Below are 27,708 nucleotides of genomic sequence, written 5' to 3'. Positions count from 1 at the left end.
AGTGAGCGAGATTGTGCCCCTGCACTTCAGCCTGGGTAATAGAGTGAGACTCTGTCTTGAAAGTAAAAAATAAAAAAATAGGAAAGCAGAGGTCAGGCAAGAGTCCTCCTTGTTTCTCATTGCCTCTTCCAGGCAGTGATTTCTCCATCTTCCCAGCAACCCCCAGGATTTTAAAGAATGGTAGCATCTGCTGCTCCCCGCTCTTCAACCACATAAACTCCTCCTCAGTCACTGAAAACTTTAGCACCTGGCATGGCCCTTACCTCTCCCACTACTTCTGTCACTCGTGTGATGATCTCAATATTCATGCAAACTCTGTCTCCAGCAATCTGGCTCCTCAATTCATCTCTAATGATCCTGGCCTCCAGCCTGCTTTTTCCACATTCCCATGTCATACCTGGACTTTGTCATCATCAGTAACTGCATTGCTTCTAGAATCTCAGCTTCCAGCATTCTACCGTCTAATCACCAGCTGCCACTTTTCCATTGTATTCCCTCTAGCACTTCCTGGAAACACTTCTCCAACCTCGCTAGGACTGATAACCCCTACTACTTTGCCACTGTCCATCATCCCAACCCTGCTCATGGCCCCATTCCATCCTTTAAAAGCTTAGATTCCTTTATCTACCATTACAATCGCTGTCTTGCATTTATTCTCAGTGAACTTACCCCTCTGCCTTCCAAATACTAGCCTGGCAAAACCCCAGTCCTGGTTCAATTCAACTCTACCTACTCCTCTTCTACCCCTGAACATCTGGATAGGGCTAGAGACAACACCACTATGCTTATGGTCTCACTTAAATTCATTACCACAAGTCACAGATGGGCCACAACCCAAGCCACCCTGCACATTCCTGTGTCCTCTCTCCCACTTCCTAATCACACCTTCTCTTTTCTCAAACTCCAGTCCTTCCTCTCCCACCCCTGCTCTCAGATGCTGACCTGGCTGCACGCTTCATTGAGAAGACAAAAGTGTTGGAAAATAAATTCCACAACCTCCCACCATAAATCTACCCGCCTTCATGCAGCAGTGTTTCTGGAGTCTGCCTTTCATCTTAAGAAACTGCCCTGCCCCTATCTAGGGTCAACCCCCTTCTTATTGCTAGATTCTCCATCCCATTCCCTTTTGATAATCAAGAGCTCTCCTCTTGAAATGACCTCTCTGTTCCATCATCATTCTTTCCCGCTCTGCTGGAAGATCATTTCCATCAGTATACACACATACGAACTTGGGGGGTGCTATGTGGGAGTGACATCACATCCCCTACATCACCTCCAGCTGCCACTCTCTTAGCAGTGAATCTCCCTGACAAAATGATCTATGTCCTCTTTCTGTTCTTTTTCTCTATTAAATTTAAAATACCTTTATATGCAAAATTTGATTTGTGGAAAGGAATACAATTGACCCTTGAACAATGTAGGGAGTAGGGGCACCAACCCTGTGTGCAGTCAAAAGTCCACATTTAATTTTTAACTCCTTAAAAATTGAATTACTAATAGCCTGCTGTTGACCAGAAGCCTTACTGATACTATAAACAGTGGTGGATTAACATGTATTTGGTATGTCATATGTATTAAATACTGCATTTTTACGGTAAAGTAAGCTAGAGAAAAAAAATGTTATTTTAAAAAACCATAAGGAAGAGGAAATAGATTGACTATTCATGAAGTAGAAGTGGATCATCATAAAGCTCTTCATCCTTGTCATCTTCACATTAAGTAGGCTGAGGAGGAGGAGGAAAAGGAGGTTGGGTCTCACTGTCTCGGGGTGGTAGAGGCAGAAAAAAATTTGCATGTTAATAGACCCATGTTGTTCAAGGGTCAACAGTATGTTAATTATATATATAAGATGTAACACATACTAATCCAATGAATGCATGAGACCCTATCACTCAAACTAAGAACAGAAAGACTACCAATGGCTTCACTTTCCCCCATGAGTTCCTCCTTTATCTAATCGGGCTATCTCCCAAAGAGGCAACCTCATTTTCTCTTGAAACCATCCCAATCATGCTTTTAGTCAACACCCTAAAGTCACCACTGTGGAGATCATGAATCTGTATGTACTAAATCCAGTGGTTAATTCTGAGTCTTCAATTTAATTAATCTGCCAGTAGCATTTAACATAGCTTACAGCTCTCTCCTTCTTTATGAAAAACATATTTGAAGCCAAAATCCCTGAAATCATCAGTGATTTTCTCCCCTTTGCATCCCTAATCCTCCAATCCATCTGCAAATCCTGTTGGCTCTGCTTTCACAATGCATTCCCAAATCTGATGGCGCTCACCACACTCACCACATCACCCTCCTTCCAGCTGCCCTTAGCTATGTTCTAGACTACGCAACCACCTCATTGACCTCTCTACTTCCGTTCTGGATCCTTGATTCCTCAAGCACCACCCAGAATGATCCTTTCAGAATGTCAAATTCATTATTTTCCTGTTCAGTATCCCCCAATGGCTTTCCATCATAGAGAAATTCTGAATCCTTGATGGGACCTCCAATATCCGATAAGATCTAGACCTTGCCATCCTCTTAGACTTAATCTCCTGTCGTTCCTCTTTCATGCCATATGAACCCCCAGAATCTTCCTGAAGCAGATCAGGCATGCCCTTGACCCAGGCCAGGTCATTTGTAATCGCTAACCCTCTGCCCAAAAATGCTCATCTGTAAATATCTACACAGATTGTTTCTTCACTACATTCAAATCTTAAGTGTCACCACAAAAAGAGTCCTTCCCTGGCCACAAAACCTCAAATAGCATCCCTCACCTCATCACTATCTACCCACTTGCGGTGACTTGGTTTTCTTTATCTTGTGTTATACCTGCCATTATATTATACAGCATGTCTTCAAGTAATGTCATTTCTTTCAATGTCATTTTGTAATAATGTTGATGAGAAAAACAAAAACATGGATTCTCAGCCAGGGCCACTGTTTGCATGGAGTTTCCATGTTCTCCCATGTCTGCATGCATTTTCTTTGGGTACTCTGGGTTCCTCCCACATCTCTAAGATGTTACATGAGATTAATAACTGTGGCTAAATGGTCCGTGTAAGTGAGTGTGCCCTGCAATGAATGGGATGGCATCCTGTCCAGAGCTGGGTCCTGTCTTGCACCCTGAACTGCCAGGAAAGGCTTTGGTCATTGGCAACTCCGAAATGGAATAAACAGTTTGGAAAATAAGTGAATAAATTGAAACTTATTGTCAAATAAAAATTTGCAAGGTCTCCAGCAATCATAAAATGCACAAGAATAAATGGTGCAGTACAAAGGTGCTCCGTGAGCCCACCAGATCTGTGACCACTTTTGAACTGTGTGGTGGCACAAGGTGCTTCTCATAATTTTCAGTTTGCAAACATTTATTCCTTGATTTAATCTATCACCACTCCAACCGCCATCACTCACTGATTCACTTCAAGTGGGGTAAATATCCTATTTGTATTTGTTAATCTTCCTTAAATATATGTAAGGCTCACATTCATTTCAATGTGTAATATAGAAGTGTTCTGACATTTATTTAGAAATTTGTGATCAGAAATGTGCCACAGAAACTTAATTCTTGCTTATATCAATTAGCCTGTGGTAAAATTGGTTTCGATTTATGTCATCATTTCTCTTAAAGTAGCGGTTTCCAAGAACCTTTCAACAATGTTGAGGACTCAGTGTACATTCATTTGTTTCTTTGTGTGTTGTCTGTCTCATCCTGACAGAATCTAGGTTCCATGAGAGACACTGAAATGCTCAGTGCTGAGTCCTGTTTCTTCGCCGGTGGTGCTTGGCACATAATAGGCACCTAAATATTTATAGAATGAATGACTTGGGAAACCAGAACAAATCTCTGTGCCAACACAACCAAAGATCCTGATGACTACCCAAGTCCTACCTGTAAATGTCTCACCATATTTCTGCAAGTAGACCATCACTACTTGTGAGACACCAGATTTTAAGGAAGTGTATAAAGATATGGATAGTTGTCAATGAGTGGTATAAAATTACATGTTCAAAGAAAGTCCTAATGGAATTAAGAGGATAGCACATAATAAGCGAAGAATACAGTATTGTGAGCTGCTGATAAAACAATGGCCTTTTGGTACAGGAGGGGAGATGGGAAGTTGATTGATGGGTACAAATACATGGTTCCCCAGAAGAAATAAGACCTACTGTTAGATCAGTAGGGTGACTATAGTCTACAATAACCTATTGCACATTTCAAAATAGCTAGAAGAAAAGAATTCAAATGGTTCTAGTATAAAGAACAGACAAATACTTGGCCAGGCATGGTGGCTCATGCCTGTAATCCCAGCAGATCACCTGAGGTTAGATGTTCAAGACCAGCCTGGTCAACATGGTGAAAACCCATCTCTACCAAAAAATACAAAAAAACCTGTCAGGCATGGTGGTGCATGCCTGTAATCCCAGCTACTCAGGAGGCTGAGGCAGGAGAATTTCTTGAACCCAGGAGGCGGAGGTTGCAGTGAGCCGAGATTGCGCCATTGCACACCAGCTTAGGCGACAGGAGCGAAATTCCATGAAAGAAAGAAAGAAGGAAGGAAGGAAGGAAGGAAGGAAGGAAGGAAGGAAGGAAGGAAGGAAGGAAGGAAGGAAGGAAGGAAGGAAGGAAGAGAGAGAGAGAGAGAAAGAAAGAAAGGGAAGAAAAGGAAGGAAAGGAAGGAAAGGAAAGAAAAGAAAGAAAAGAAAGAGAGGAAGGGAGAAAGGAACGGAAGGAAAGGAAAGGAAAGAAAAGAAAAGAAAGAGAGGAAGGGAGGAAGGGAGGAAGGGAGGGAAGGAGGGAAGGAGGGAAGGAGGGAAGGAGGGAAGGAGGGAAGGAGGGAGGGAGGGAGGGAGGGAGGGAAGGAAGGAAGGAAGGAAGGAAGGAAGGAAGGAAGGAAGGAAGGACAGACAAATATCCCAAGTACACTAATTTGATCTTTACAAATTATATGAATGTATTCAATTATCACACATACCCTGCAATTATGTGCATTTATTATGCATCCACTAAAAAATTCAGTTAAGTGTGGGGTCTGGGGCAAAGCAATGGCCTTTCATTCTGGGTCTGAGTTTTGTCTCTCCCAGGGTTCACAACTTTCTTATGAAGTTAGGGCAGTGATTGGAGAAGAGTTGCAAGGCAATGAATGGACTGCTGAGCATCAGTCCACCGCTGACCAAACGTGCCAGCTGTGCCCATGCTGGGGCCAAGGGTTGGTGCTAGACCTACACCGATAAGCTGCTGGGCCCCCTCTGAGAGGAACCTGGAAGATAGGGCACACTAAACCCTTCCTTCCTTAAAAGTTCTGTTCATTTTCAAGAGTGTAAAATCTTAAAACAAAACAAAAAAAGATTCCAACGGCTTCTTAAAATTATTTTTCAGAAACTTGATAAAAATGAGGAATATCTCAAGAAACTTAATATTGTATTTCCTCCAGAGTTGAATACTGGCGGGAATTGAGAGCAGGGCATTGCACTGAGCAGACTTTCTCCACTGCATTGCTGAGCAGACTTTCTCCACAGCAGCTACTAGATCCTATTGTTCTTGGTCTTTTTGTCAGCTGCAGCCTTTCCTGGGTCACGTACAACATGAGGAAGGGGGACCGCTTCCATTAGCTGAACTGTTGCTTTAGCTACAAAAGCCCCCTCAGACAAAGCTTGGCCAATAGACCATGATGGGCTTCTCCTTTCTCTCCATTTGCCACAGGGACGGCCAAGCTGGTGGTAACATCCCATATTGTCCAGCAAGGGAGCTCCTTACAGTGCTCCACTGTGCTCTGTGAGGACTAGAAAAGATGTTCACAAATCAAAAGCATGGACAGCTTATCATCTGATTGAGGGAACAAAGTATGTCCTCAGCAAGACAGAAAACACAAGCAGGCCATGCATGGTGGCTCACACCTGGAATCCCAACACTTTGGGAGGCCAGGGTGGGAAGATCACATGAAGCCAGGAGTTCGAGACCAGCCTGAGTAACAAAGGGAGACCCCATTTCTAACAACAATAAAAACCAAAATAATATTTAAAAATTAGCCTGGCACGATGGCATGCACCTGTAGTCTCAGCTACCCGGGAGGCTGAGGTAGGAGAAATGTTTGAGCCCAGGAGTTTGATGTTACAGTGAGCTATAATTGGGCTGCTACACTCCAGCCTGGGCAACAAAGCAAGACCCTGTCTCTAAAATGATGATAATAATAATAATAATTGGCCAGGCGTGACGGCATTTGTGGTCCCAGGTACTCCACGCCACTACCCTCCATCCCAGGCGACAGAGCAAGACCCTCTCTCTAAAGAAAGACAAGAACAAAACACAAGCGAGCCTGTACTAATATAACATGCACTGCAACAGAGACAGAGGGAATGAAAAGCGAGTGGGCAATAGAAGAACGGGATGGCCCTGTTCCAGAAACTTCACTTGTGAGAAGCCAGTCCTGAAAGTACGTAAGTTTATGACCCAGGGAAAGTGTCTAGATGCAGAATTTCCCCCAGAAGAAAGTGGTGGGGAAAGGAAAATTGTGGAAACAAAAGTAAGAGAGGGTCATGTTCAGGATTACAGGCCAGAGTGTCTACCTGCCCTCGCTGAGGGTCATAGTGACCACACAGGCTAGTCATTCACTCTGCCTGGTTATAAGGAAATCAAATCAGAACTGAGGGAACAAAGTGGATTGATTAGAGAATTGAGTGCACACTTTTAAAAAGCTAAATAATTTATTTTAAGATGCACTTAATAATTACTAAAAGCCCTCAAAAATTTACCCAAAAAATATAAAAAGTTAGTTAATGGCCTGGATTTTGATGACAAAGGTTTTCTATAAACACCTCCACTTAGATTCGCCATCACTGTTTCACAATTTGATTCCAAACGGCCCTCAGAGTCTTTTAATTGATTTTGCCTACCTTATATTAAAACCGGTTATTTGTAAAATTTTCATATTTGGCTCAACTTTTTTTCCAGGTGTTTGTTACTATATAATTACCACCCCTGTGTTTGGCAACTTTGCTTTAAAAGAAACTACCCAACATGCTCATTTTCCAACATGACATTTCCATATACCTACATTTTCTCCACTATGTCAAATCCAGATGACTCACACTTATTGCCAGAATTTTTTAGCCTAGATTTTCTAGTCTCTGATATGGATCCCACTTGGAATCTAATTAGTAAATTAACAGGTTTTTGAAAGTGACTTTAAATACCTAAATGAACATAGCAGAAATATAATGTATATGAAAAAAGAAACTAATTAGTCTTAATAAATATTTGCTAAATTGGATGAGTGTGAGGTGTGCCCAGCATGAAAAACTATATGATGATTTAAAATTATAAAGTTTGCTACTGACTGTTAACACAACTATGTGAGCAGTTCTAAATGCAGCCAAAGCTGTCACCTGGGCTGGAGTGTAGTGGTATGGAGTAACTGGGACCACAGGAACTTGCCACCACACCTGGCCAATTATCATTATCATTATTATTATTTTTAGAGACTCGGTCTTGCTTAGTTGCCCAGGCTGGAATGCAGCAGCCCAGTCCTAGTTCACTATAACCTTGAATTCCTCAGCTCAAGACATTCTCCTGCCACAGCCTCCTGGGTAGCTGGAACTACAGGTGTATGCCACCACACCAGGCTAATTTTTTGCATTTTATTTTTGTTTTCATTTTTGTGGAAATGCGGTCTCCCTACGTTACATCTTTTAGTTCTCTTTCTGTAAAACCCATCATTCATTCAGCAAATATTTATGAAATACCTGTTATGTGTCTGACAACTGAGAAAGGTGTTAGACGGAGACAAATAAAGTGAAGCCCAAAGTATAAGCTCTACCAGTGACGCAAATGACAACCCCATCTTCTTCTTCAACACCAATTTAGCCTCCCAAGGGCAGCTAGGCAACCTTCTCCACTGCCGATAGTTTCACCTCTATGAGCCTCTCTGAAGTAACAGAACGCAGCCTGGCCACATGGATGGATGTGCTTGATTCCTCTCTCCCATCTTCATTTTTACATGTCCCCAACTGAGCTCCTGAGAGTTCCTTCAAAACCCATTTTATCTCTAACCCAGATGGTAGCCATTCCCTTCTTCCAGTAGCTTAGGCCAAAAGTCTCCCAGTCATCCTTGCCTTTTTACTTCTCAGACCACATATGCAATCACTCATGAAATCTTTTTGACTCTACATTCAAAAAATATCCAGAATCCAAGCACTTATCACCACCTCCCCTGCCAATACCCTGGTCCAAGCCACCACGCCCTCTCTGCTGGTCACTGCAGTGCTGTCCCTCCTCACTGGTCTTCCCGCTCTGCCTTTGCCCTCAGGCAATCTGTTCCTAACCTTCTCAGGGGAGAGGGAGCGGCATTCCCAACCTAAAATTGCAATCTCTCACTCCAATACTTTCTGTTGCTCTTTCCTGCCTTATTTTTATCCATTGCACTTATCAATGTCCACATGCCACAAATCGACTCATCTTGTTTAGTGATGGTCTTCCTCACGGGAATGTATATTCCATGAAGGCAGGAATTTTTCTGTTTCCTTTCCTACCCCTTGTAGGGTGCCTGAGACATGGTAGCTACTGAATAAATGGACCAGTGTGTGTTATGAGGATCTCGTGTGCTTGGTGGACTGCTTTGCTTCCTGGCTCGATCACTTAACTACCTGTGTAACCCTAGAAAGTTACTCAACCTCTCTGAGTCTCAACTGCAAAATGGAGATAGTAATAGCAACCTTACAGGGCTGAAGGGAAAATTCAACAGGATACTCTATTGTTGGGAGATTTAAAGACAATGAAAGATAAAATATAGTAATGGATCGGATTTTGTTCTCCAAACGATAGGTTGAAGTCCTAACCCTTAGTACCTCAGAATGTGACCATTATTTGGAAACAGGATCATTGCAGTTGTAATTTGTTAAGATGAGGTCATACTGGAGTAGTTAGGCCCTTCATCCAATATGACTGCTGTCCTTATAAGGAGAGAAGAAGAGACAGACACACAGAGAAAAAGACCATGTGATGATGGAAGCAGAGATTGGAGCCGTGCAGCTGCAAGCCGAGGACCGCCAATGATTTCCAAGAGCCATCGGATGCCAGGCAAAGGCAACAAAGGAGTCTACCCAGAACCTCAGAGGGAGCAGGCCCTGCTGACACCTTGATTTCAGAATTCCAGCCTCTAGAACTGTGAGAGCATAAACTTCTGTTGTTTCAGCCACCCGATTTGTGGTACTTTGTTATGGTGGCCCTGGGAACTAACAAAGATGCCAGTCATGATTTTACTCCAAAACCAGTTTATCCTCTGGCTTCCCTAGGTCCATTCTTGTGACTTCTATCCCCACAGTTATCCAAGCTGAAAACACCTTCAAAGTATCATAGGACTTTCCTGACGACATTAGTTGAATTGATAAATAGTGACTTCCACACACTTTACTGAGTGCTTAAAATGAGTTTTTCCCTGACCTGCGGCAATGCCCAGGCCAAGCCCTTACCCTCAAGGGGTTGGGGGTACTGGTGGTCATGGATGGGGGAGGAGAGACAGCAAACAATAATCAAATGTCATGTGTGCCAACCTAGGGGTGCAAATGAGAAGTTTGGGCAACATGATTCCAAAGGTTCTTTCCAGCAGTGATTATTTCGTGACTCACTCCTGCCTGCAGTACTCATTAGCATGCATTTTCCATGGAAATATTTTTATGCTACTATTTAGTACAACTTAACCCTTGCATTATTTAATTTTTTATAAATTCTAATCTTGTATCCCAAACTAGATTTGTAGTTTCTTAAGGCAAAATCTGTTGTTAAATGTTTTGCATTTCCTACATCACTGTCTAAGGAATGGGAACTCAGTCGCTGTGTGTTCATTCATTATGAATGTCAATTACTTTCAGATAAAGAGGTATGCAGATATCCTCTCCTCTTCCTGTTTTATCTTCCCTGTATACCAAATTTTAGTGATGCAAAGTCATTTATGTCCAGAGAGGCTACTGACAGGATGGACTCCCTTTTTCTGAAAATTTCTTTATAAACTTAAGCCTTTTAAAATAAGGTACCAAGTAGTATGGGAGAATATTACTATTAATTGAAAAAGAGAAGGTTACAAAGTAGCATACATAAAATACATCCAAATTTTAATAAAGAACATATGAAAGAGATGAAGAAATATGTAACTGGAACATTGCAGATGTTACCAGTCTACAGTTGTGCTGTCACACTGGCATTTCTATGCCAAAGTTTCTGTTCTTGCTTCCAACCTGCAGATGCAGAATCTGCGACTCCCCTTTAAGAGTCCTTCCAAAAGGGATCTGCACATGTGCTCACATCTCTTGGGTGTAGTCACTGCACGGCTTCCAGTGTTCCAGGCATGTTCCCCTGTTCCTGCTTCCCAGACCTTGCCCACTGCTGGTGAAGGCATGTAAAGGACTGGTAATGCCCAGCAGGGAGATGCCAATGTCTGCCCTCAGTGGGCTCCATCCCTGAAACCAAAGTACTTTTCTCCGTGTGGTAAGATTATTAGTTATTTTAATTTTTTCTTCGTTCTTTTGATATTTTCCAAATTTTCTAGATTATTTGTTTTATCATCTCAAAAAAAAAAAGGAAGTGAAAACATCTGCAACATTTCACAACAAGGAAGTGAAAACATCTGCAAGATAGCCAAGAAGCTGCTGTTGTGAACAGCTGCAGAAGAAGTCAGAGAACAGAATGAAAAAAATCACAGGGTGAAGGTGGTAGTCATTGCACTGCAAAGTTGATACACATAAAATGCTGCCAGACATCTCAGGTAAGTTCTAGGAAGTACCAGAATCTGCCAGAGCCGCATCGTTGTTTTAGATCATTAAGAGTGGAGAACACAAATTGAAACTGACTCTTGACTGGCATGTTGCCTGATGAGATTCAAGATTCACAAAGTCAAGAAAGTTTATTTCAGGGTAAAAAAAAAAAAATGTAAGCCATTTATGTATACCAATAGCTTTGGAATTAACCAAAACCTCTTAGGGAAAGCCATAGGAATCATCACAGGCAGCCTAATGAAAACGTCTGCTGAATAGAGAAAGTTGACCAGAAACTTAATCAGACATCAGACCGTGTTACAAAGAGAATATAGAGTATCAGTATGGAAAAAAACTGATAGTGTTGTGTGCATTAATGAGCAACTTATTCTTACTGCATTTGGTGGGAGCATTCTATCAACAGGAGTGGCTGAAGCATCAAAGGCAAGAGGAGGCAAGTTGAATTTTAGAATAATCATAGTTCATGAAAAAAGGGGCAAAACTAATTTTAATGTGACTTTTAAAGATAATGTGTTCAAATAAGGTGAGTATGAGTCACATTTGTTTTATGTCTCCCTAGAAAACAGGCACCAAGAAATCAAGGCTGTGATGTATATATTAAATAATAATAATTCAGCAAGGATAAGTGAGTTTGCTTTAAAAGGTATAGAATGACAGTTTCCAAAGATGCATGTACATAAAATTATGTGCAGTAGAGAGAGGAATTTCCTGTAGTATAAGAAAGAACATAATTGTACCTGATAAGACAATAGAGATACTTACTTTAAACCTGATAAGAAATAAAACATTTTTTACAGTATATACTCTGTCACATTCACTATTTGGGCAATTGTTATGGAAAGCCACTTACTGAAATAAAAATATAAAGAAATTTAAAACTCATTTTAATAAAAATATTTTTCTACAAACACCCAAAAATAGAATAAAAACTATGAAGATGATTACTCTTTATGTACAAAAATTCTAGCAGCTTCGATTCCAAGTGCATTGCCTTAAATTGTGTTATATTGCAAAACAAAAAAGGAATGAGGTAAGAAAGAACAGATGTGTCCAAGAGAAGAAATAATCTCGAGAAATTGGAAGAACATATTGATCTGCATTTTAAAGTAGCCATCTAAGGAAAACAGATAATTTCATATTTTAATTTTCTTTTTTGCTCATCAAATCTGATATAAATACCATCTCCTGCATACAGCAGTCTCACCTCTACAAAATATTCATGTAGCAACATTAAGAGGGAATCTCCAAGAATTTAATGTGAGTGAGAATCTAGAACACTTTAAACCTAAAGTGCTTTCCCATGTAGGAAACACTTGAGATAGTCACCTAATTCAGAGATCATTCTAAATCTGGGCCAGCATGCCCCAGAAGAGGCATCTTGCTCAGCTCAACACAACTCCACTGCTACCTCCAGCCCTAGCCCTCCTGGGAATCCTTCTCTCCTCAGCCTCCTCAATTTTTATTTACGGGATCAAGGGCAATGCCTTTCAGACTTGATTTTAGGTAAAGACTCTTTTTTCTCAAAAGGAACCTTATCTATTAATTCCTGAACCACTGAAATACACCTGAAGGAATGGGCAGAGCACAGACCCCAGCCTCTTCTCACTCCAGAAGTATCCAGAAGGATTCTAGGAACAAAGCTGGAATGACCTTGGCCCAGGTCAATGAGCTAGACTTGGGAGTCAGTTATTAATTGACTTGAAGTTTAGAGGATAGTTTGTAGGATAAGAATACGTTTTCCCTGACTTCCCTAATTCTTGAATGTTCTAAAGTTCTGTACATCCAGCCAGAGCCCCAGTTTCTGTCTCTAACCCATCCACCTTGCTTGCAGCCCTTTTGTGCTTATCAGACCAGTCACCTCTATCCCCCACCATGGCTGTTCCACATCTTCCCCCAAGGCTGCCTAGCAGACAACTACTTTTTTTTCAGGGAGCCTGTCTATATAAACAATGTGATTTTTCATGTATTATAAAATGCATGGGCTCACGTGAGGTATAGTGATTTATCAGTGAAGACTTAGAACAATGGGTAGAGAAAAGGCACTTATTTATTTGTACTCATTTCTCGTCCAATCAGTACTTGTGAAGAGTCATGATCCTGGGTCCAATGTGAGTGAGTCACCTCAAATTAGCATCATTCTGGTGGCCCAATCCCACATGATACAAGAAAAAAATATCATGGCAGACAGCAGAGGAGATTCACCTGAGGGGCTGCTCTCCTGTAGTACCCCAGTATAGCCCCACGGGTGTGAGTCTCCGAGTTCCTTGGTCATCTGGCGAATCCCTTGTGTGCGGAATGGGATTGAGTTTTGGAGAGTGCCCCAAAGGGGAGAACCATGGAACCTGCAAGAGTCCAATCAGGTCTCAACGAGCCCCACCCAGAGAACACTGCAGCCTCGGCTGTTCCCAGGCACCAGAAGGGTGGCCTTAGACATTTTTTAGGAAGTTGCTTCAAAGGGCATTGAAGTGTTGCCAGGTCCAAGCAAGCACTTGCGTGTTCCGGTCTAAGGGAGTACTACCCTCCTCATTCCCTTTAAGACTGTCTGACCCATTTCTGATTCTCTCTCTCAATAATAATCTAGACCAGGGCAGTCCAGTAGGAGTAGAAAGTGAGCCACATATATAACTTTAAATTTACTAGTAACTTAATTTTTAAAATGTAAAAAGAAACAGATGAAATTACTTCTTATAATATGTTCTATTTAACCCAAGGTACAGTCAATATTCATTGTCCACTGATTCTGTATTTGCAAATTCATCCACTCAATGAATTTGTAACCCCAAAATCAATATCTGCATCATTTTTGTGTTCATTTGCTGACATGCAGAGTGGTGAAAAGCTTGAGTCACCCAACGTGCATGCTCCCAGCCGAGGTCCAGCAAGGCGGCACTCTGCTTCTTGTTTCAACTCTCATGCTGTAAGCAAGCGTCCTTTTTAGAGTCTAGGTAGTGCCATGTTTTCCACATGTTTGTGCTCCTTTTTAGTCTCTGAGCATAGTGCTGAAGTGCTGTCCGGGATTCCTAAGCTGTGAAGGTTCGTAAGCACAAGAAGGCTGTGATGTACCTTGTGGAGAAAACACATGTATTTTGTGAAGCTTGGAGAAGCTTCATTCTGGCATGAGTTATAGTACTGTTGGTTGTAAGTTCAATGTTAATAAATCAACAAGATAGATTAAATAAGGGTCTTTAAACAGAAACATGAAAAACAAGGTTACATATTGATCAGTTGATGAAAATGTTGTGACAGAGGCTTGCTGTAGGAACCTAGCCTTGTATTTCCTCTTGGAGTGATGGGTAAGTATTCACTAATTCAGTGTTCATGGTAACTTGATAGAACATAATTCACTGCCTGGAAAAATGAAAATAGATTGCATCATCACTTCAACAAGTAACTAATACATACAATTATTAATGCGACATATGACATTTTTGTACAAGTCTTTAAAACATGATGTGCATTTTGCACCTGGAGCACGTCTCCTGCCAACTGGCCACATTTGTGCTCAGTAGTCACATATGGTGAGCAGCTACCATACTGGGCAGTAAAGATCTAGCCTGAGACTCCACAAAGGCATCAAAGCCACCAGGCAGAGCTCCTTGCCCATTGCCAGCCACACAGCTGTCCCTCCACAGGGCCCTAGACCTCTTCCTCGCCCTCTCTCCAGGGAAGCTGCCCCCAGCACCGTCTTTCCCTCTTGTATCTGTTTTGTCTCTCCACTGGTTGTTCACTCTCGGCATATAAATGTACTTGTCTTCCTGTTTCAAAAAACGAAGAAAGAAACCAGGGACCTTACGTGTTGTTCCAGCTTTCGTGCACACAGCACTTCTGAGCATCATTCCTCTGACGTGCCATTTGTGTATCCATCCGTCATCTTCCCTGGATAGCCTCAGGGCAGTGGCCATTTTTCTATTTACATTTCATTCAATCCGTAAATATTTACTGTATCAAACATCTATGCACCTGGCACCGTGACAGGCCCGAGGATACTGTGATGAGGAAACCCAGAAGTGCCTGTGCCCTAGCGAATCCTACCAACCAAGGGTGAGTCAGACATTCAGATCAACCCTCAAGTAAATGAGTAAGTTCAAGCTGTGATAAGTACTAGGAAGGAGCACATGGGGTCTGAGAACTTGGAACAAGGACATCTGATCTAGTTTGGGGGATCGAACTCCCCCGAAACTGGAATGTTGAGCTGATTCCGAGTTAATCCACCAGAGTCTAAGATCACACCACCAAAGTGAAACCTTCAAGAATGAAGAGAGTTTATTTCATCACTGAATCTCTAGCACCTACATCAGTGCCTGGCATGTAGTAGGTCCTCAGTAAATATTTATGAGCAAATGGATTAACAATACAAAAAAAAAAAAAAAGAGAGAGGAAAAAAGGCAGGAGAGAGAGAGAGAGAGCATCCTGATGATGCTAGGAAAATAGCATATGCAAAGATCATGTGGCAGGAGGCAGTATGATACATACAGGAGACTCACAGGCCAGTGTGGAAGGGCAAAGAGAATAAGAGAGAGAGTGGCACGAGATTATGCTAGGAAGATGGGGAGGAGCACACCATGGATGCATCACTGGTCACCTTAAAGATATTTTTCTTCAACTTAAGAGACATTGATTTTTAAAGGGGGGAAGAGGAACAAGGAATGGCATGAACAGAGTTTATTTCAGTGTAGAGAATGAGGAGGAGAGCTGGGCAAACCAGACAGTCCTGTCAAGAATGGCCGGGCGCGGTGGCTCAAGCCTGTAATCCCAGCACTTTGGGAGGCCGAGACGGGCGGATCACGAGGTCAGGAGATCGAGACCATCCTAGCTAACACGGTGAAACCCCGTCTCTACTAAAAAAATACAAAAAACTAGCCGGGCGAGGTGGTGGGCGCCTGTAGTCCCAGCTACTTGGGAGGCTGAGGCAGGAGAATGGCCTAAACCCGGGAGGCGGAGCTTGCAGTGAGCTGAGATCCGGCCACTGCACCCCAGCCTGGGCGACAGAGCGAGATTCTGTCTCAAAAAAAAAAAAAAAAAAAAAAGAAAGAGATGGCGGGGCACAGTGGCTCATGCCTATTATTCCAGCACTTTCAGAGCCCGAGGCAGGTGAATTGCTTGAGGTCAGAAGTTCAATACCGGCCTGACCATCATGGTGAAACTCCATCTCTACTAAAAATACAAAAGAATCAGCCAGGCATGGTGGCACGCACCTGTAATCCCAGCTACTTAGGAGGCTGAGGCATGAGGCTCACTTGAGCCTGGGAGGTGGAGGTTGCAGTGAGCCGAGATCATGCCACTGCACTCCAGTCTGGGCAACAGAGCAAGACTGTCTCAAAAAAAAAAAAAAAAAAAGAGAGAAAGAAAGAAGAGATAATGACAGTAGCTCCAAGTGGGATGGTGGCTGAAGATAGGAGAAAGTGATAAATGTAAGAAATATATATATTAAAAAAAAAAACCAACAAGAGTTTGGGAAGTGACTGGCTAATAGAAGTGGCAGAGAGAGACGCCAAACATGACCACTTAGTGTCTGACTTGTGCCAAGTAGATGAATGAATAGTGGGGCATTGTCAGAGAAAACAACGGAAAGAAGAACAGTAGTTATAGGGGATGAATCATGAATTTGGTTTTGAAGGTGTTGGGTTTGTGATACCTTTGAGACAGTCAAACAGTAATAACTGTGCTATGAGTTTGGAATTCAAAGAAGTCCCAGGTAAAGATATGAATTTGGAAGCTATGGTGTAAAATCGTCATTAAGGCCCAGTATCTGGCACATGGTAGGGGTTTAATAAGTATTTGTTTAATGAGTGATTTGGGCAGGGGAGGGCCTAATAATTAGTTTTATTAGAACATGTGGAGTTCATAGTAACTAGGGACTAATAAACAGAAATATCTAAGGATACCTCTAAAGTTTTATTTTCCATAGAAGGTTAACTGTACAAATAAATAACATTTAATCTTCTCCAAATCCATCACATTATTTTATGTTACAGCTTATTTTTAATTATATTTCTTGGTTTTTAATGGTTTCCAGCATCCCATGAGATAAAAGCTACATTGAAGATAGAATCTCATTTATTATATATCAGTTTATCCTATCATCTAAGCACTTAGAAAATACTTTTCTCCAGCAATTAATTTTTATTTTTCTCTCTGTTCTTGTGGCACATGCAATTTTCTATCTAAAGTTATAAAGTGTCATTATCTTGTGTTTATAAATCAAATTGGACTCATATACCACCAGAAAGAACATATTCAAATAAAGTGTCTGGAAATAGTGGAGCCTTAAGAAATGTTTATTGAATGGAATTGAGTTGAGACGCCACAGGTATTTTTCCCTTTTGTTTTACCTACTTGTTTATTCCTTTTTATCCTTGCAACCAGTCCCTTTCCCCTCCCCTCATCACACATTCCAGTGTGCTTTAAAAAATTCTGGGCATGAATTCCTTTGAAATGTGCATTTGTTGTTTTGTGTAGATTTATTTTTAATTTATATAAATGGAAATACGATACATATCTCAAACTGCTTCTTACTGCTTTTGAGGCAGCACTATAATTTTAAGGTCGATCCATGTTGCTATATGGAAATTGAATCTATTACTTCTAACCATGGCTTGGTTTTCCATGGTTGCTCACCCCTCACCTTCTACCCAACCCGATGGTGGACATCAGATTGCCTCCACAACCTGTTGCCACCGACAGCTTGCAGCCAACACCCTTGCACATGTTCCCTTATAAGCCTATAGTGAGAATATCCCAAGGAGCACCCTAGGGTGGAATGGCTCCACTTAGCTGGACTGAGTGGTGTCACTACCTCCCAGCTGTCTGTCCCAGTCTACTCTCTCACCAGCAGGCAAAAGGGTGCCAAACCTCACACCCTTTCCAACAGGAGGCATCAGCCAGCTCTCTGACTATGACCAAGTTAATGGGTACGAAGGGATATTTCATCACTGAATTGCACTGCTCTTATTAATAATGCTTTTGAGCATCTCTTCATATGTTTATTCACACAGAGTGTTTTCTGTAAACTGCCTCTCCTTTACATTGACCATTTTTCTGGTGGGGTATCTAGTTGTTGTTGATATGCGACAGCAAGCTTCTTAGTATATTCCAGATATTAATCTCTGGTCAGGTTTAGACATTACAAATATCTTACTCCTTTGTGTCACCTGTGATCTATGGGACTACAAATAGTTTATGTTTACTTTATTATTTTATCTGGAATTTTTTTTTTTTTTTTTGAAATGGAGTCTCACTCTGTCACCCAGGCTGGAGTGCAGCGGCGCAATCTTGGCTCACTGCAAGCTCCGCCTCCCGGGTTCACGCCATTTTCCTGTCTCAGCCTCCCGAGTAGCTGGGACTACAGGCACCGGCCACCACGCCAGGCTAATTTTTGTATTTTTGGTAGAGACGGGGTTTTACCATGTTAACCAGGATGATCTCAAACTTCTGACCTCGTGATCCGCCCACCTTCGCCTCCCAAAGTGCTGGGATTACAGGTGTAAGCCACCATGCCCGGCCTCTGGAATTATTAAATCTAATAAGATAAACATAAACTTTGCCAACAGTAAAACTTGTATTTTCTGTGATGCTTGTTCCTTCTCTTTAATTAAACTAGTTAACATAATTGGTGCACATAAGACTGTCTGACATAGATTAAGCATTCAATGCATGTCACTGTTATCATTGCTGTATCATAGGAAATTATCTCATATGACCTAAATAGCATAGCTGCCTTATGATATACCTAAATGATTCAAATTAAGGTCACTGTGCTCTCCTTCTCAGTAAAGATGTTTCAGAGTTACTTAATACTATTATTAGAAGACAAGCAAAAATAAGAGAAACATGGACCACGGTTCACGACACTGACTCGTGTATGATCTTTAAGAACCTGAGGGTTATTTACAGATGACACTGAAATTACAGGATCTTTACACTTTTAGAAAGACTGGATGCCGTACGGAAGAATTTCGGTTTCTCTGGAATTATTTTCATTGCTTTCCTCTCCCTCATTGTCACACTTCTGTGTCACTTTATGGTGGCCTTCTATTTCCTTACTCTGGACGGTGAGAGTCACTTTCATGTTAAGGAACTCAGAGGTGACGTGATCCTTTCCTCCCTTGGAATTCCCAGGTAAATGCTGTCACAATTCAATTTCTGAAAACACAGCCCGCCACGCAGGCCTGAGGTACCTAGAGGCAGCTCTTCCCGCAGGCATTGCTAGTGCTGCCCCGTGCCTCCCAGTCAGGACTCCCAGGTCGTAACATGCCCTGCTCTGCACCTTCTCTATCATGATAGAAACACTTGCAGTCATACGGGAGCCGGGGAAGCTGTCGAACAGAGATGATGACAGACACGCGTGTGTGCTTCTGTGAACCGCAGCAGGGTCATCTCACCCGGGGCCTTCTGACCATCCCACTGCAGACTCAAATGGATGTGGGCACAGAGCAAAGGGCTTTTTAAAAAACTTTTTTCAAAGACTTACTTCAGTTAATTAAATGTAAATAAGCAAATGAATTGGCAGTGATGTCAATGTCAGGAAATTATTTTGTACCTAGATTTTCTACCTAGATTTCCTATTTCTATAATTCCTGAGACACTGTAATTCAGCAGGGAAGTGGTATCTGATATGTGTATATATATATATATATATAATTTTGTATTAATCATTTCATTTACCCAGAACTGTTTTCTTCTCCATGCTGCTTCCTTATATACACAGACAGACACAGACACACACACACACGCACACATATATAATGTCAGCAGACATACGAATGTAAATTTTCCCTTTACATTTGGAGAATGTCATATGGAAGTTGAGAGATTTGCTTGCCTAAGTAACTGAATAATTTTCATGTAAAACATAGTTACTTCTCAATTCTTTTCCACACTCTTCATTAATACCATTTTGTCTAACAAATTTTTAACCACAAGACTTTATTAAAACAATTATATTTTCTTCACAGTGATGTGGTGCGATGCCATTCACATTGGTGACTTTTTTTCCTCAAGGTTGCACGTGTAACCACTTCCTCAGAAGTAAGCATGACTTACCTCCTTTTAATCCAAAAACAGAAACTGCTCTGAACAGCTAAATGGGGCATTAGTGCTTTTTAAATGATTTTCAGTGTTTTCTTTTTCCAGATTAGAGCACTGTTACCTTATGAATCAAAACATGAAAGAAAGCGTTCAACGTTAGCAGTGAACTTTGTTTTAACACATTGATTATATTTTCTTAGTGGTTTTGTCAACTTCAGCCATCTGTTGCCCAACTGTGAGGACCACGTATTTCTGTGTAAGTGAAGGAGCAATCCATCTAACCATCACGTGTGCAAGACCAACTACTTAAAAATCTGTAAGAATGGATCAAAAGACTGAAGTCAGAAAGCCAACATTTAGCAACTGTCTTAGAATGTCTTTGCAAACATCTTTCCAGTACATTATTTGTACTATGTGACTGGGAATGACCATGAGACTGAATAGATACATTCAGCATTGTTTCATCTCAATATTCCTTCACGGTTTCTTCAGGCTCTCTGAGCTCTACAAATGGAATCCTACGTTAAGCAATGAGCTAGGCCAACCGGATCTATCTCGCCCTCAGTCCACAAGCTCATAGTTGGGGCCATTGGAATTCAGGGCTTGACTTAGGGAAAAAATATTGTGAAGACCATGAAGTGTAGCTTCATCAGTTCCCACCTCCTCTTTTACAGAAGATGACCTCAACAACTAACTCATCAGATAAAGTTAACAGTTTAACTGTGCCATCCACCCTTCTGCAACGTAAGGAGTGTCTTTTTTTAGAAAATGAGATGCTTTTACCCAAAAGAATGCGTGAATGGAAGCATTTCTAATAGTGGTGTTTCTTTGTAAAGAATCAGGATTTCGCTCCTTTGCACTTGCTCGCCCTGGCTGCTTGCTTTGTTCGCAGTTAAATGCCTGGTGCCTCAGGATCAGACTCAAGTTTTGGACGCCTTTTCTAGCTCTTCCCCCATGCTCTGCCAACAGGCCGGATGCCTGTCTATCCCATCTCATCACCCATGGCTGTTCTAGAAAACTCATTTCTTTTTAAGAGTTTATTTTACATCGGTGAGTGAAATCACATCGAAGCCGCTCTAAAAGGGCAACCTTCCAGGATTGAGAAAGGATGCACTGGTGCACAGTGCTGGGTGGTGCTTTCTTTAAAAGAGTACAAATCAGCAGGGGCAGGATCAGGGAGAGGCAGGGGAGGTATCCGCACCTAGGGTGCAAAATTTAAGGAGGCACGGACTCTCAGTGTCAGCTCTACACTTGCACAACCCTGAAAGCGAGCGCCTCCTTAAATGTGGGCCAAGGCCCCTCACTTCCCTCACCCTGTGGCCTCACCACCTTTTCTTCTTCCTGCCTCTTGTATCTGTTCTGTTCTTGTAAAACTGGTTTTCCAGGTCATCCAGTTGTAGACCTAGTGGGCCACCCTGATACAAATCATTCTAAAAACACTAGATGGCTACTGTGGGAGACTCTTTTGACAAATAAAGTGAGCTTCATTGTTTGACTAGAATACTGGAATTTTTACTTACATGCATTCTTCCTAAAAGCTTTACGAAAAGTTGACTGATTTTTATCAGTTTTTGCATCCTTCAAAATCACTTCAGAGAGGTTTTCATTCAGCTTCCACATGGCTATATGTGTCACCACCTTGAAATAAAATGACAGATAAAAAGATGTCCAGTAGTCACAGGGCTGTGATGGCCTAAGAGGTCGTGGTCAGTCTGGCGCTGTTCGTCTGCTGCTTGGCAGTGGGGATGGAGCAAGAGGAAGCCGTGTCAGTCACATGGGCAGGGCAGCAAGTGTCATCCAGGCTCTGTGTCCACACAGTCTTCAAAGCTGGGGAGGTTCATTGGAGGTGAAGGGTGACTATTCTTAGTGCCTAGCAAAATCTCTGGGGCTTCTCTCATGAGTACCGGCTATTGTGTTATCATACACAGATCCAGTCCTTCTGGCCTACTGTGTGCCCAGGAGGCTGGCCTCTCTGCCCGGCAACTTCCCGCTCTTGGCCATGACATCTGGTTGGGTTCAGCCAATGGGAGGTCAGAGCATGGGATGAGAACACGATCAGGCTGTTTCTCCCACTGCTCCTTGTTTCAGGCATATGCTGACTATGGTTACCTCCTTCTTCAGTGACAGCCCCTGCCGGGTGGTCCCTCCAGGACTCCAGCCCTCCTGGGCGCTGATCAAATGGTTTTTTTCTCCTCGCTGCTTCAGGCCTCCAGGTGGTAACAGCTTCCTGTTGGTGCTAGTTCCTTGAGGATCTTGCCTGGTGAATTCCCTTCACTCTGCCTACACTTCTGTAAATAGTCACTTTTGGGTTAAACTCTTTTGAGTAGAATTCCCTTTCTTGCTGGAAGCCCAACTGAAATAGAAGATGACATCTATTTTTTAATAGCTATATAGAATAAATTGTCTTAATTTCCCACTAAAGAAAAAAGAAAGCAAAACAGTAATCTGAGTTCACCTTACAAAATGTATGAATTCAGCGAAGAAAGGAAATGTAAATCTAGGAAAGGAGCTCTATTAGTCACAAGTCTCCAGAGAAACAGAACCAAGAGGATGTATATGTGTGTGCATACACACCCATACACACACAGCACACACACACACAGAAACGCACACAGACACACACATATGCACACACACAACACACACTCACAGAAACACACATAACACATACAGATACACACACCGTACACACAAACACACAGACACACATATACACACACACAACACACAGATACACCGTACACACATATACAACACACACAAACACACACATACACACACAACACACACAGACACACACATACACACACAACACACAGATACACACACACCACACACAAACACACGTACACACACACAGACACACCTCACAACACACAAAAACACACACAGAAACACACACACACATGCACACACACATAACACACACATTAACAGAAACACACCACACACACACACACACACACACACACACACAGAGTAAGCCAGAGAGAGAGAAATTTATTACAAGGAACTGGCTCATGTAATTGTGGGAGCTGACAAGCCCACCATCTGCAGTGTGGGCAGCAGCACTGGAGACCCAGGAGAGCTGCGGTGCACATGGAGTCCAAAGGCAGCCTGCTGGAGAAGTCCCTCTCTCTGGGAGAGGCAGGTCTTGTTCTATTCAGGACTGTAGCTGGTTGAATGAGGCCCACCCCCACTATGGAGGGCAATCTGCTGGACCTAAAGTTCACTGAATTAAATGATAATCTCATTCAAAAGTACCCTCTAAGGCGACACATAAAATTAACCGTCTCCAGAACCTAGATAATTCAATAACTATACAGAGATCCTCAATGATTCAGGGCAATTGGACTGATAAAGAACTATTTTTAGTGTTGTTACGCTATATAGCATCTTAAATTTAGCTAGCAGTTTCCTCTGCTTTTGATCACATGGGGGACACATTTTCCTTCTTGATCATTTCATTTGCCAAGACCTGTGGAAAAGAAGTGTTTTCTTGTTCATCTGAGGACAATGAAACACAAACACAAACACCAAAAAATAGGTTTACTGTTCTATATTTGTATCCCTTAAATAGCTCAAGCCAAGTGCCTCTTGACGTTTATGAGTGGCTGGCTCTGGAGTTAAGCGTCATTGTCCCTGCACACGCAGTAGACAACACAGGGCATGTGGCATGTGTGGGTGTCAGTGCCCAGCCCCTGCAAGGCTCTCTTCAGTGAGGTTTGGGGCAGATGAAATGTGCTCTCTCAACCTCACTAACCATCAGAACAAACATGTATTTTATACTCTAAGTTTATTGTTCGGATGAGGCCCAGTGCTTTTAATCTTTGTAATTAAAGAGGCAAGAGTGTGTTTTTAATCTTCTGAGTCAAATTTTCTTTTATTTCTTAGGCAGAAAATGACAATTCCCCAAAATCTGCATAGACAAAGAAACTAATCACTCATGTAGAAAACTACATTATGGGACTCCAGGGGCTGTGCAAGGGTTGGTGGGTGATGGGAAACTTCATTTAAGAGAGATAAAATGGCTCTCAATTTTAAAAGAAGATCTACATATGAATAGAAATCCCTTCCCTAATGTTTTCTCCACAGTGGCATCCTTTGTTTTAACAGGATTCTGAATACAGTGTGAGGCATCCTATTATTTTCCATAGCCAAAGCATTGCCGTCATGAGTGGCAAAGCATTTCTTCCGCTGAAATGGAATTGATGTTGGCGTACTATTTTCTATTAAGAAATTGTTTATTATGTTTATGTTTATTATGCCAGCTCTTTTATACCCACAGGAAGAGAGGCAGGAACATCTAACAGTTACTCTCCGGGGCTCCATGGCCACAGAGGGGGTTTCATGGGGTAGAGCAGGCAGTGTCGTGATGTTCCCCCTTCTCTCCAGTGGGGCGACTAACTGTTTGTGAAAACACCAATGGATAACACAAATAGCAATGCACTGATGTGTTACCAACTTGACAGGGACTGAGATATAGACCCCTTCACGTTGACGAAGCCTGAACTTCCCATGGCAATTCATCCCTGGACTGAAAACCAGAGAAAAGGCACTGCTGAGATCAATGAAATGTCCAGTGACTTTTCCCCAGGGCAGAAGGCCTGCTTGCCTCACAGTTTTATAACAAAAAAGAGGTTGCATCACAAAAGATATACTACAGGCTGGGCGCAGTCACTCATGCCTATAATCCCAGCACTTTGGGAGGCCAAGGCAGGTGGATCATCTGAGGTCAGGAGTTCAAGAGCAGCCTGATCAACAGGGTGAAACCCCGTCTTAAAAATACAAAAAATTAACCGGGTGTGGTGGCGCACTCCTATAATCCCAGTTACTTGGGAGGCTGAGGCACGAGAATCACTTGAACCCAGGAGGAGGAGGTTGCAGTGAGCTGAGACTGTGCCACTGCACGCCAGCCTGGGTGACAGAGCAAAGCTCCATCTCAAAAAAAAAAAAAAAAAAAAAAAAAGATATGCTCCAAATATACAATGCCACAGGCACTGTAGAAACAGTACGGCACATCCTCAAAAAATTAAACATAGAATTACCTATGATCCAGTCATTCCACTTCTAGGTATATACACAAAGGAATTGAAAGCAGGGTCTCAAAGAGATACTTGTCCACCCATGTTTCCAGCAGCATTATATTCACAATAGCCAAGAGGCAGAAGCGATCCAAGTGTCCATCAATGGATTAATGGAACACAGGATTTGGCATATACTTACTATGCAACTGTTATTCCTGCCTTAAAGAGAAGGGAATTTTGACACATGTTGTAACATGGATGAAGCTGAACCTTGAGGACATTATGCTATGTGAAATAAATGAGACACAAAAGGGTAAATATTATATAATTCTATTACATGAAGTACCTAGAGTAGTCAAATTCATAAAGGCAGAAAATAGAATGGTGGTTACCAGGGCCTGGGGGCAGAGGATAGGAAATGGGACATTAGCATTTAATAAGTACAGAGCTTTGATTTGGAATGATGAAAGTTCTGGGAATGGATGGTGGTGATGGTGGCACAACATGATGAATGCACTTAACGCCACTAAATTGTGCATTCAACAATGGTTAAAATGATAACTTTTATTTTATGTCTATTTTAGTAGAATTTTTAAAAAAGATACTCTCCAAGGGAACCCCCATTCTTGCCCACACAGAGAAGCTGCTAGCTCTATTATCCCCCAAAAGTTAAAAATCTAAAAATTTTGAAACTGGGCTCTATAAGGCCCCCACATTGAGGGACTATATTTCACATAAGCATACTAGGGTTATCTGTAAAACAACCGTATAGTGTTCATTCTAATCTATAACATGATTTTAATGATCCTCAATGAATTCTATTGTTGTCCTCGTGAAATCTCAAGCAGAGACTCTCCCAGCACGGTTAGGGGAAGAGACGAGGACAGGTCAATCGTGATGACTGTTGCACTCAAGACTCTGGACTCAAGTTTGACAGTCCAGAGTTGTACCCTCTAGAGAAAGATGCCCTGGACACATTTACCTCTGTCCATGAGTACTATACATTTCAACAGTAACTAGCCCCAAAGGAAAACACTAGAGATTGACACTAAATTTTTAAAAGTTAACACTACATAAGGCACAGCTGCCTTATATAGTCTTATTTTGTAAGTACTGTAGTTCCATTAAAAATCTTGGCAAGATTCAGGAGGAATATTCTTGTGTTTGGGTCCACTGGCACCAGAGACAATAGCCATGTGCATGCATGCATGCTTCAATAGATACAAAGAAAAGATTTGGTTGGTCTCTAGGTGGCCTGTTTATACAACGATGCAAGCACCAGACGCCAAGAAATAATTGTCCTTGTGTTCCAAAAACTATTGTAATTAGCCATAGCAAATTCGAGAACCACATCTTTCAGTTGTGTCTAATTCAGCCGCCTGCCTACAGATACACTTCCCTGAATTCCCCAAATGATTATTACCTAAAACCAAAATATGCTATTGTCATTCATATTAATGGTTTACAGAGCAGTTCCCTAAGACAAACTTCCCTGCTATCTGAAGTCAGGATCCTCAACACAAGAAACTACTGGTTAGGAATCCTCTATTAATAGCATAATATTATGAAAAATAATATTATAGCATAATATTATGAAAAATGCTATGTAGTAGGTAGAAAGAAAACCCAATCAGACAAAATTCATGTTAGCTTTTATCAACAGTTTATGGATGGAATCCAATAAATCACTGACCGAGATTTTTATTTTCCATTTCAGCTAAGGTCAGGAGTTCGAGACCAGCCTGGCCGACATGGTGAAACCTTGTCTTTACTAAAAATACAAAAATTAGTTGAGCATGGTGGTGGGTGCCTGTAGTCCCAGCTACTCAGGAGGTTGAGGCAGGAGAATTGCTTGAACTTGGGAGACAGAGGTTGCAGTGAGCCGAGATCATGCCACTGCACTCCAGCCTGGGCAATAGAGTGAGACTCTGGCTCAAAAAAAAAAAAAAAAAAAAAAATTCAAAAGAAAATTTTTTCATATTCTGATTTCCTTTAGGCTTAATTAAATTTATTTCTGGTCCCTAGAATGTGACTATGCCTTTAGGTGAGCTATTCAATCAACTTCTTTTTCATTCATGCATAATTTGATCTGATTTAAGATTTGATTGTCATCTAATCAATCAGACCTAGATAGTGATTCGAGTTCCTTCGTAAACTAACGCTGCTGAGTTCACCTATTTGGATTCCATATATCCAGGGATTACTCAAATGGCTTGAGTATGATAATTTAATTTGCTGATGCTAAGACTAGAAAATTGTTCTCAGTAAGCCGAAGTCAGGGTTTATATTGTTTTATTTTGTTTTTCTCATAGCTCCCTTACAAATTATTTTTTCCAATTTCCCAGTCAAAAGGCCGAATCCACTTATTACAGTGAATGTCTAGACCAGGGGTGTCCAATCTTTTGGCATCCCTGGGCCACATTGGAAGAAGAATTTTGTTGGGCCATACATAAAATACACTAACACTAATGATAGCAGATGAGCTAAAAAAAAGAAATCATAAGAAAATCTCATAATGCTGGCTGGGCATGGTGGCTCATGCCTGTAATCTCAGCACTTTGGGAGGCTGAGGCAGGTGGATCACCTGAGGTCAGGATTTCAAGACTAGCCTGGCTAATGTGGAAAACCCCATCTCTACTAAAAATACAAAAATTAGCTGAGCGTGGTGGTGCACGCCTGTAGTCCCAGCTACTTGGGAGGCTGAGGCAGGAGGATCGCCTGAACCTGGGAGGCGGAGGTTGCAGTAAGCTGAGATCATGCCACTGCACTCCAGCCTAGGCAACAGAGTGAGATTCCGTCTCAAACAAACAAAAAAAAAATCTCATAATGTTTAAAAACAGTTATGAATTTGTGTTGGATCGCATTGGAAGCCATCCTGGGCTGCAGGCAGCTC

Source organism: Macaca thibetana, chromosome 17, assembly GCF_024542745.1.
Source record: "Macaca thibetana thibetana isolate TM-01 chromosome 17, ASM2454274v1, whole genome shotgun sequence".
NCBI lineage: Eukaryota > Metazoa > Chordata > Mammalia > Primates > Cercopithecidae > Macaca > Macaca thibetana.
This window is presented reverse-complemented; position numbering follows the sequence as displayed.